Source organism: Mus caroli, unplaced genomic scaffold, assembly GCF_978045245.1.
Source record: "Mus caroli unplaced genomic scaffold, Mus_caroli_1 scaffold_5, whole genome shotgun sequence".
NCBI classification, from domain to species: Eukaryota; Metazoa; Chordata; class Mammalia; order Rodentia; family Muridae; genus Mus; species Mus caroli.
The window spans coordinates 49,901,394-49,913,454 of record NW_028227260.1 but is presented as its reverse complement, the minus strand read 5'-3'; positions in this window follow the sequence as shown (position 1 = coordinate 49,913,454).

The following is a 12,061-nucleotide window of genomic DNA, read 5'->3' as shown; positions in this document are numbered from 1 at the left end:
TTAGTCTTTTAAAATTTTCTCAAAAGTAGTAACACCTAATTGCTGGAAGCAGGTGCAGCTGAATGGGCCAAGATGGTGCCATGGCCCATTGCCAGGCCCCGAGAAACCCACATGTTTACTGCCTTGCCCGAACATGTGCAGTGAAACTGCATGTGTAAGCTGCCTGCCAAGTTAGATCATTCCTCGTGATCTGGATCTGTCAGCCTATCTGTGACCGACCTGAGCTGGAGCCTGGAGCTTGTGCGATTCTGATTGGATGAGGTTGTGTGGAGTGAGATGAGGTCAGTTGCAGCTACTGTATATATATAGCCCTTGCCCTAAGTAAAGGGAGCTGCAAGTAAAGCGAAGGAAGCTGCAGAAGCTGTGTGAACCTGTCTTGGTGTCCATGTCGTTCTTGTCTCTGGGGGTCGGAGACTGCAGCACCTAATTACCTGTCTCTCACTTTTCTTGAACTTATTTACTTTCAAATTTTAGAATCACACTTTTTTGTTTCTCTAGTTATATCATTATGTTTACTCTTTATATACTTTCCTTAAAAATGAATATTCCATCCTATAACTGATACAATTTCCCTCTAGTCCTGTAACCCTACTTTGAACACATTTAGGCCTTGACTTGACTGAGGCAATGAGGGCATGTAGAATGGATAGAATTACAGTTACTTGTAAAGAAAACCTGGTGTTGAGGGGACTGTAATTGACAATAAAATAGCAGAACCAACTACACAATCACCTGGAATCTCAATGTTTTTCTTATGTGCAGCTCAGGGGGCAGGGTTAGCTAGTCTTTGTAGGTGACATTTATAGGTACTTTTTAACCCCTTCATGACTATGTTTACCCTCTTAATAGACTGATATCATTTGACACGTCATTTTTATTGTTATTTTGGTTTGTTTGGTTCACTTTTTATTATTCTCTCAGACTAAACCTCTCTCTCTCCACATTTCCTACCTCCTCTTGGCTCCTTCTAACACTTATTTTGTGATGTTTGCTTATCTCCTCTGTGCAGCCAAGTCTGGCAAGAACAAGTGATACAAATTGCCTAGGTAGTTTTAGAATAATTCCCTGAGAAGTGACCAGGATCTTTTTTTTTTTTTTTTTTTTTGGCTCAGAACTGCCTTGGGTTTGTTCTGGTTTCACCTTTGAGAGAAATTATAGATATCAAAAAGTAAGGGGAGCATGTTTTGTTTTTCTGATCCATTTAGACCTAAAGGAGAAACCCTTTCCAATAAAGTATTTATACAGATGTGATTGAAACTGGTAGGCATCTGGATGCTGGAATGAAAATTGGATTGACTAGTTCACTCTTCCATTTTCTCACCCAGTAATTCTATCCTAAGTCTACTATATCAGTAGTACACTCACAACCCCTTCCTGTTAAGGACTGACTTTCTTTTCTTTCTTGACCTCCCTAAAACTCACCATCTTTGGCCTATGAATTTCATTTTTCAAGTTTCTAAGGCAAGAACCTAAAATCCGTTCATACAGTAAAAATTTTATGTGACAATGAGCATTCACTTCATAATATGTGAGATAAAACCCATCTAAGAGAAAAGGAATGATGTTTCTCTCAATAAAACAACAATAATTCCATGTTATTATTAGCCTTTTGCTTTTCTATCTTTTGTAATAGACTTATAAATATGATCTTTTATTACTTTCTTATATTCTATTCATATGGTGACCATCTTATGATTTTTAAATTATTGTAGAAGTTCTTAGTGAACCCTTTTATATGGAAACATAATTTTTGTTTTGTGTTCATTTTTCCACAAATAAGTTTAATGAAGAAGTCTACTTAGATTTATATACTAATATAACCCTATCTTTTATCATGATATTGTCAAAGTAAGCATGATTAAGTGAAAGATGGAGTAAAGCATAATATATGCAATTGGAAGAAAGAATGATGATATTAGTATTTTCAAAAGATAGAATTTCATTGTCTTGTCATGATTACTATTTTTCCTTATAATAATGTTCACTTTTAACTGTTGATAATTTAAAAGAATATGATCTTGGGGATGTTTTGTATTAAGAATAGAAGTCTTTCTGTAAATGAAACATATGTACAACATTCTTAACCTATGCATAATTATTACAAAAGTAATAATGGACTGGTTCTATACACATTGCTACACACACACACACACACAAAGAGAGAGAGAGAGGGAGGGAGTAGGGAGGGAGGGAGAGAGAGAGAGAGAGAGAGAGAGAGAGAGAGAGAGAGAGAGAGAGAGAGAGAGAGAGAGAGAGAGAAGTTTAATAGAAAAAGATGTATACTTTCATTCTACTAATTACTTTGAGCAAGTGTTATTTGGTTCTTGTCATCTAGGAGCAAGATACTAGTAAATGGATAAGAATTATAATATAAAAGTCTTTTGCTGATTGAGGAAAATGAAGATGAAGATGCAAAGAAGAGAAAGACCTCTCTTGTTCCCTCTTGTAGCTGATGACCTTCAGAACGTAAGTTGACTCCTGTTTTTGAACACTGAATTTGATTCCCTGCAGTCAACCTTAAAAATACATACAGAATACAAATTGTGTTGAGTTCTTTAAAGTGCAGAAGGTGAAGAACTGTTGTTAGTTGGAGTTCTTCCAGAAGACAATTCTGTCTCAAACAGTGTTTGGTTCTTATGAGAGGTTAACTTCCCAGCATGAATATGACACTAAGGAGCTAATCATCAGTTTTCCTGTTTCCTGACAGAGCTTTCATCCGCTGTTGAACTTTCTTCTTTTTCTTTCAAACTACATTCTGCTATAGTCCCTGCAGGAAAGTCAGATCCCTGTTGATCGTCCTCAGCTCAAGGATAAGAGTTTAATCTTTATTTATAGCATTTGTTAAGTACCCACAGGACATAGCAAGGTCATGGTTCTAGCTAAGGCCTGAGACCTACCCAAGATATACAGAACTAAGGCAACTTTTGTATCCTCTGGAAACTTATATTCTAAAATATAGATTCAAGATCTTTTGAAGCTATAACTATTTGCAATATAATTGTCAGAGAAAGTGTATCTGAAGAAGCAATGCACTCCAGTGAATTCAACTGGTCTTTCATATTGAAGTTGAGCATTGTAGTTACAGACTGAACCAGGACACACAGTTTTTAGATTCTATCTTCAAAATCTTGAAAAGGAAGTGTTCTTAATATTCTCTAGATAATAGCATTCGCTGAGAAGCATTGAAAACTATAGGCATCAGACATTAACTTTAAAAAGCCAAAAACAAAACAAAACAAAAAAATGAAAAACAAACAAAAAAACCCTGCTTTATCCTTAGATATCCAGCTATAAGACACAATGTTATTAAAGTAAGCCTCCTTCATAGAATAAAACTACATTGTACAATTATGAATATATATTTAAATGAATAATCAGTCATATAAATAGCAAAACAATTTTACCAATATTTACTATAAGTTCTTTTATACATGAATTAAATACTGAACTTCTGAGAGATGCATAAAATCCAGTTATGAGGATGAACTGAGTATTTTTCACCTAACTTAAAATTTGTTGAAAAATTTATCCTTGAAACTAGAAGTAATAGTTCCTTATATTTTCAAAGATCTTTTATAAATGTGTAATTTTGACAATGTATCTGTATCTATGCCTGGAATATATGCATAAGTATACATAGTCAAAGTAGCCAGATGCCATTTAATACTCAACATGAAAGTTAAAGGTGGCTGAGAATCAATTGACATGTACACTGGGAAACAAACTGGAATCTTCTGCAAAAGCAATATCTGTTCTTTACCACTGAGTCATCATCTTGCTAGCTCACAATTTTTTCTCTAAGATATTAAAATATATGGTGATGTAAGTCATCATATTGATCTTATCAAGTACTAACTTTGGTCTTCTAAGTCCAAGGTTCTCAGGAAAAGACCATTTTTAATAATCTCGTAAGTTTGGGCTAGAGAAATTGCTTCATGGTTTACTGTAAACACTACTCTTGTACGACCCCTGAATTTGGTTCCCAGCAGTCATAGTGGATTGTTCACAACATCCAAATTCTTGAAAATTAATACTTTCATTTGGTATATATATGCATCTGTTCTTACATTCACATACCCTCAAATATATGAACAATAGACACTTAGCTTGGAAAACAAGTGACAAAATATACTACTTCATATAGTTTTATTAGGAGTTTACACTACATCAATAAGTCATATATAAACATGTTAGTGAATCTAATAACAATAATTACTTGGAGAAATATAGAGACTTTATGAATACTAGTGGGATTAGAAGAGTTAAATCATCATTTGCAATAGGATAGAAATTCTGTGTAATTTACTACCTTACTAATTAACTAAAATCCAGTAATATTGTGTGACATATCTTTAAAATATATTCCAAAAAGGATAAACTATTCTTCCTTTTCTATTAGCACAAATTTGTTTTAAAAACCATACCTTTTCCTAGTACCAGATAGTCAGCTCTGAAAAACTCCATACAAATAACATTATAGACTGAATAATTTGTACTTCTTTATTTAGTGTGTTTATGTGTATGTGTGCATGTGTATGAGTTTGTGTTTATGCATGTAACAATTAATGAAACTGCATGCAATGAGTTTGAAAAGGAGCAAAAGATGGTCATATGAGAAGGTTTGGAAAGAAGAAGGGAAAGGGTAAAACAATGTAATGATATTATAGTCTCAAATTATAAAATAAATAATAAAGAATAAGACCTTTTCATTATGAAATTCCCAACACAGGAAAATATTAAAAGAATATAAAAAAAATACTAGCATTATTGCCCCCTGCACAAAAAGAACAGACAAGTGATTTTATATGTCTCATCTTTTGAAATTGTTCTGGATTTAAAAGCAGGTTTCTAGCTATGTGATCATGCAAGCTTGGAAAAAAGTATTTTCTCAGATATAAGATTCAGATTAAAAGGTATTTCAACACACCTGGAAGGTCATTTAAATTTAAGTTAGTTTTAAAGTAAATACAACGATATACTATAACTTTTAAACATTTTGTATGTATGATTGTTTTGCCTGTATGTACCAATGTGAATATGTATCATGTACATGTTTTAGATAAGCAATGGAGATAAGAAGAGAAAATTAAATTTCCCTGCAACTAGAATGATGGATGTTTGTAGGGTACTATGTGATTGTTTGGAAACAAACCCTGGTCCTCCACAAGAACAACAAGTGTTATTAATATCTGAATAATCTGTACAGCCCTGATTTACCATAATATCATACATGACCACTATTTAAACCCCTCTTCTAAACCTGTGACTCCTCTCATATTTATGACCTCTTTTTTTAAAGTGTTTTATATATACACATGTAATCGGCCAAGCACAACTATTGCTACTCATATGTATATGTTGCTCATCTTTGAAAATTTCAAGTTTTAATTAATAGTATCTTAAGATAATCCTCTATTATGCTAACTCCTGAAAATCATGTTTTTAATATTGTAAAATAATGAGCACTTCATTTATCTTTTTAGATTTCATTGACTTCATTTTATTAGTTCCTATGCAGCAGGATATAGAACAACAAGACAAGAGAAAGGGTTACAGTCATACAAGGCTTATTCCTGAGGACAGACTACATCAGTTTAAGGAGAGTTTATTTTCAACAAAACAAAATAACATGAGCACATTATTCATTATAGTACTTCTTATAATATAAATTTGTTATTGCTAGACATGTTTCATACTGATAATTTAAGCATTTCAGAGGCTGAAGCAGGATTGTTGTGTATTCCATGTCAGACTGTGGAATAGCCTAAGATGTTTCCCACCCTCCCCCTCACCAAAAGAAAAAAAAAAAGTATAAAGGAAGTAAGACAAACTTTCTTAGTTATGGTTTCACTGCTATGAAGAGACACCATGACCAAGGCACATCTTATAAAGAAAACTCTTATAAAGTAAAATATTTAATTGGGGCTAGTTTACAGTTTTAGAGGTTCTGTCCATTATCATTATGGAGGAAACTATGACATTGTTATGTAGTCAAACATAGTTCTAGAGGAACTGAGAGGTCTACATCATGGTCTGTAGGCATCAGAAGGAGATTTACTTCTGCAGCCATCTTGGAGGAGGCTTTCTTCCACACCAGATGGAACTTGAGCATAGGATCTCAAATATCATGCCCACAGAGATATAATTGCTCCAAGAAGGCCATAAATCCTAGTAGTTTCACTCTGTGGGTCAAGTATATTGAAACTAGCACACAAACATACTAAAACCAAACCTGAAAAAAATATGATTAATTAATATACCTACAAAGAACAAACTCGTTCATTAAAGTTTGGCTATGCTCACAGGATGGTGTAATTTTCAAGTTAAAAATGAAAATGATTTTGTACAAAAAAAAATAAAAAGCTGGGTGTGGGGGCGCACGCCTTTAATCTCAGCAGAGGCAGGCAGATGTCTGAGTTTGAGGCCAGCCTGGTCTACAAAGTGAGTTCCAGGAGAGCCAAGGCTACACAGAGAAACCCTGCATCGAAACCCCCCCCCCAAAAAAAGATTTTGTCTACTAATGTAGAGTATTCTTGCTGAAAACATTAAGATATTAAGTAATATATAATATATCCATTATGAGAGGAAAAGAAAAAGTGATTAACAGAAATTTTAACAGAGAAATAAATTATTGAAATCAAGGAAAGACTTTTCTTTTTAAAATAACTAGAAAAATAAATCAAAAAATGTGAAACGAGCAACATGTTATTAGATTACAATAGTAGAATTTTCCATCAAAGTGTGCAGAAAGACATAATCTTGCTTCTTGTTTTATATGTTCTGAAAGACTCGGCAGCCACAGTTTTTAAATTTTGGTCATTTGTTTATAAATATCCCACTATGATTTGTATTTACTTTTTGCAAATATGAGATAAATAGTAAACATATACTTTTGTCATGTTGAAAATAAGCCCACTGAATTACTCAATTGTTGCTGTGATAAAGAACCATGAACAAGCTTAAATAATGGAGAGAAGAGTTTGTTTAGGCTCATGGTTCCAGAGAGATTAAAGTCTAGAATAGGTGTGATAGCATAGCAGCAAGCAGCAGGCATGGCAGTAGTAATAGGAAGCTCAAAGTTTATATCTTAAATTGTACGCAAATGAAGAGAGAACAACTGGAAATTAAAATAACTTTAATTTGTCAGATAAAATTGTTGACTAAAAGACTTATTGTTGAATTAGTACACCCTTTATAGCTCTTTTTGAACTCTGACTGGCTTGCTCAACCCTGTTGTTCTGACTCAAACTCCTCTCCAAGCTGACTGATTAAAAGTGGCTTCTTTTGACTTCTCCCTGCATTGCTCTACTGGGCCTCAAACTAAGTGTTAGTTTATTATAACCTTCTGACTGCTTCTCAATATCTGTCTCATTCTGTCTTCAACTGCAACCTGTAAAACTGATCTGGTAAACCTGATCAACCCAGTAAACCCTATCCTCCTCCCACACATCACTGCTCTCATATGTCGCCTGTATTTCCTTTTTTTTTTTTCTTGTGAGAAATGTGTATAACCTATTTCTGGCTCATTCTGTCAGGTTTTTTTTTATTAGTCTGCCAATCAATTACACAGGGGAGCAAACATGACTGCATCCATCTACAAGGTAAATTTACCTACACTTTTTAAAATTAAAGATATGTACTAAGGATGACTTTTTATTCCAGACAGAAGGATTAAAGGCATGTCATTCTAGACATATAACAGACCTAAAAAGGCTTTCCAGAACAAATATCAATGCCAGAAACGTAAGAGTCCAAATGTTCTTATGAAGATTTGTTGATGCTATGATCGTTCATAACTACAGTGCTGATTATCAGTACTTCAGATAATCTACAGTTTAGAATCTACATTTTTATTAGATAGTATTAATTTACATTCCAAATGATAACCCCTTTGCTGGTTTCCCCTCAAACAAGTAAAGCCCCCTCCCTCTATTCCTTAACCCCTCACACCACTCAAAACCCTACCCATTCACACTTCATGGCCCTGGCATTCCCAAATACTGGGGAATAGAGCATTCTCAGGACCAAGGGCTTCTACTTTCACGGATGACCAACTAAGCCATCCTCTGTTACATATGCAGCTAGAGCCATGAGTCCCACCATATGTACTCTTTGGGTGGGGGTTTAGTCCCTGGGAGCTCTGGGGGTACTCGTTAGTTCATATTGTTGTTCCTCTTATGGGGTTGCAAACCCCTTCAGCACCTTGGTTCCTCTCTCTAGCTCTTTCATTGGGGACCCTATGCTCAGTCCAATGCATGGCTGTGAGCATCCATTTCTGTATTTGTCAGACACTGGCAGAGCCTTTCAGGAGACAGCTATATCATGCTCCTCTCAGCAAGCAGTGGTTGGTATCCACAGGAGTGTCTGGGTTTGATGATTGTATATGGGATAACTCCCCAGGTGTGACAGTTTCTGGATAGTCATTCATTCAGTCTCTGCTGCACACTTTGTCTCTGTAACTCCTTCCATGGATATTTTATTCCCCTTCTAAGAAGTATTGAAGTATCTTAACTTTGATCTTCCTTCTTCTTGAGTTTTGTGTGGTGTAAAAATTGTATGTTGGATATTCTGAGATTCTGGACTAATACCCACTTGTCAGTGAATGCATATCAGGTATGTTCTTTTGTGATTGGGTTATCTTTCTCAAAATATTTTCTAATTACATCCATCTGCCTAAGAATTTCACAAATACACTTTTTAATAGCTGAGTAGTACTCAATTGTGTAAATGTACCACATTTTCTGTATCCCATATCTCTCTTGAGAGACATCTGGGTTCTTTCCAGCTTCTGGCTATTATAAATAAGACTGTGATGAACATAGTGAAGCATTTGTTCTTACTACCAGTTGGAACATCTTCTGGGTATATGCCCAGTAGAGGCATTGCTGGATCCTACGGTAGTACTATGTCCTATTTTCTGAGGAACCACCAAACTGATTTCCAGAGTGGCTTAAAAAGCTTGCAATCCCACCAGCAGTGGAGGAGTGTTCCTCTTTCTCAACATCCTTGCCAGCCTCTGCTGTTACCTCAGTTTTTGATCCTAGCCACTCTGACTGTTTTGAGGTGGAATCTCAGGGTTCTTTTGATTTGCATTTTCCTGATGATTAAGAATGTTGAACATTTTTTAGTTGCTTCTCAGCCAGTCAGAATTCTTCAGTTGAGAATTCTTTGTTTAGCAGTGTACCCCATTTTTAAAAGGGTTATTTGTTTCTCTTAAGCCTAACTTCTTGTGTTCTTTGTATATATTGGATATAGGCCTCTATCGGATGTAGGATTGGTAAAGATCTTTTGCCAATCTGTTGGTTGTATTTTTGTCTTATTGACAGTGTCCTTTGTCTTACAGAAGCTTTGCGGTTTTATGAGGTCCCATTTGGGGATTTTTGATCTTATATCACAAGTCATTGGTGTTCTTTTCAGGAACTTTTTCCCTGTTCCCATATGTTCGAAATTCTTCCACAGTTACTACTCCATAAGTTTCAGTGTCTCTTGTTTTATGTGGAGGTTCTTGGTTCATTTAGACTTGAGCATTTTACAAGGAGATAAGAATGGATCAATTCACATTCTTCTACATGCTAACTGCCAGTTGAGACAGCACTATTCATTTAAAATGCTGTCTTGCACTGGGGCATATAAAGTTTGTGTGTCCAATGGACCTCTATTTCCAGTGATGGCCGACTAGGCCATCTTTTGATACATATGCAGCTAGAGTCAAGAGCTAGGCCTGCCTTTATATGTTACTTGTCCCTTTTCCCTTACTGCTTTTTAATATTCTTTCTTTGTTTTGTGTATTTGATGTTTTGATTTTCATGTGACAGGAGGAATTTCTTTTCTAGTCCAAACTATTTGGAGTTCTGTAGGCTTCTTTTATGTTCATGGGCATCTCTTTCTTTAGGTTTAGGGAACTTTTCTTCTATAATTTTGTTGAAGATATTTACTGGCCCTTTAAGTTGAAAATCATTTTCATCTACACCTATTATCCTTAGGTTTGGAGTTCTCATTGTTTCCTGGATTTCCTGGATGTTTTGGGTTAGAATCTTTTTGCATTTTGCATTTTCTTTGATTGTGTGTCAGTGTTTTCTATGGTATCTTCTGCCTCTGAGATTCTCTCTTCTATCTCTTGTATTCTGTTGGTGATGCTTGCATCAATGTCTCCTGACTTCTTCCCTAGGCTTTCTATCTCCAGATTTGTCTCCCTTTGTGATTTTCTTATTGTTTCTACTTTCAGTTTTAGATCCTAGATGGTTTTGTTCATATCCTTTACCAGTTCAGTTGTGTTTTCCTGTCATTTTTTAAGGGATTTTTTTCTTTCCTCTTTAAGGGTTTCTACCTGTTTACCTGGATCCTCCTGTATTTCTTTAAGGGAGTTATTAATGTTCTTCTTAATGTCCTCCATCACTGTCATGACAAGTGACTTTAGATCTGAATCTTGCTTCTCTGGTGTGATGGTGTATTCATGACCTGCAATGGTGGGAGAATTCTTTTTTGATGGTGCCAAGTAACCTTGGTTTCTGGTGCTTCTATTCTTAGGTTTGCTTCTTGCCATCTGATTATTTCTGGTGTTATTTGCCCTCGCTATATCTGATTGGAGCCTGTCCTTCTTATAATTCTGGTTGGGTCAGAACTTCTCAGAGTCCAGCTTTCTCTGTGACATTGTTGATCTGAAGATTCTGGGAGTATCAGAGTTCCTGGGAATCAAACTGCCTCTGAGACCCTGAGATCCTGGTATGACCAAGCTCCTGGGATCCTGGGATCCTGGGATCTTAAGAACCTGGACATGTTAGAGCACCTGGGATTGGTATTTCCTCTGGAGGCTATGGGAGTGTCTACTGAGTTTGAGACCAAAAGAAGAAACTGGAGCCGGTGATCAGACAGTTTTCATGTGTTTCCATATCCTGCTGGTCCCAGTCACTCCCAGTGGTACAGGAACAGATGTTTTGTTCTACTCACTGGTGATCCTAAGATCCTGGGCATGCTAGAATGCCTGGGATTGGAGATTCCTCTGGGCACTGTGGTTTGTCTAAGAATTTGTGCCCCACATCTACATTCAAATCAGCCAATCTGATGAACTATCTGTCTTTTATTCTCACAGCTTGTTATGTTGTCTCCCATGCATAGGGGTCAGCTTTTTGTATTGCCTTCATCGCTGTCTTTCTGTGTCTCTACATTCCTGGAGTCATACCTTTCATTTGGAAGATTTTATTACTCAGATTGTAACTTTATTACATTTGATGGAACAGATAGTCTTTTATCTCCTGAGGAAATGTAGATTAAACCCTCTTCACCAATGGAACACATACTCTGACTTCTATTCTTATGGTCCAATAACTTTATAGAATACAGATTGATCTAATTCAGCAGTTATTTTCTACAGTTTAGTATCTCTCAACTAATCTTATTTCCCCATTCCATTTAGGTACAATTAGATCTTTATAAATTCACAGATAAACTAGACATTTAGTTACTCACTTTACATGTCCTGCTCCATGCCAGCAAGCCAGGCTTTTCAACTATTAAGACAGCCTAATTATATAATATGTCCATATACAGTGTCTTCAATATCTTCTTTACTTTTCTTTAGTTGCTCTGTGCATTTCTCACAGGTAATTCCTGGCTCATATTGTTTGTTGCTGAGGTACAAGTGAACCCTCTTAGAGAAGTTCTCATTAGTAAGAGATATCTTTTGCTGATCTGAATTGATTAGTTCAATGCTTACCTTTACCATACCTTCTACAAATCCCAGAAAGGTCAGACCTTATAGAAAATTTTCTAAGAATGCCTTGTCTACAACCCTTTTAAAATGACCTATAGTCAAAAGATGGATATTTTGTTCACTGGGATTATTGGCTATTGCTTGTCCACTTATGTAGAAATTAGGTTTAATATTAGCAGTAGGTTCTCATCCACTCTTCCATGATTGGTGTTTGAGCTTTTAAAGGTCTAAGAACATTTTACATTCAGCATGTGCATTTTCAAAAGTTGTTTCAGTTAATACCAGACACATATCTGGAATTGATATTGCTCTCCTTTTAGAAGCCTTTAATCTATGTATAAAGACAGTTAA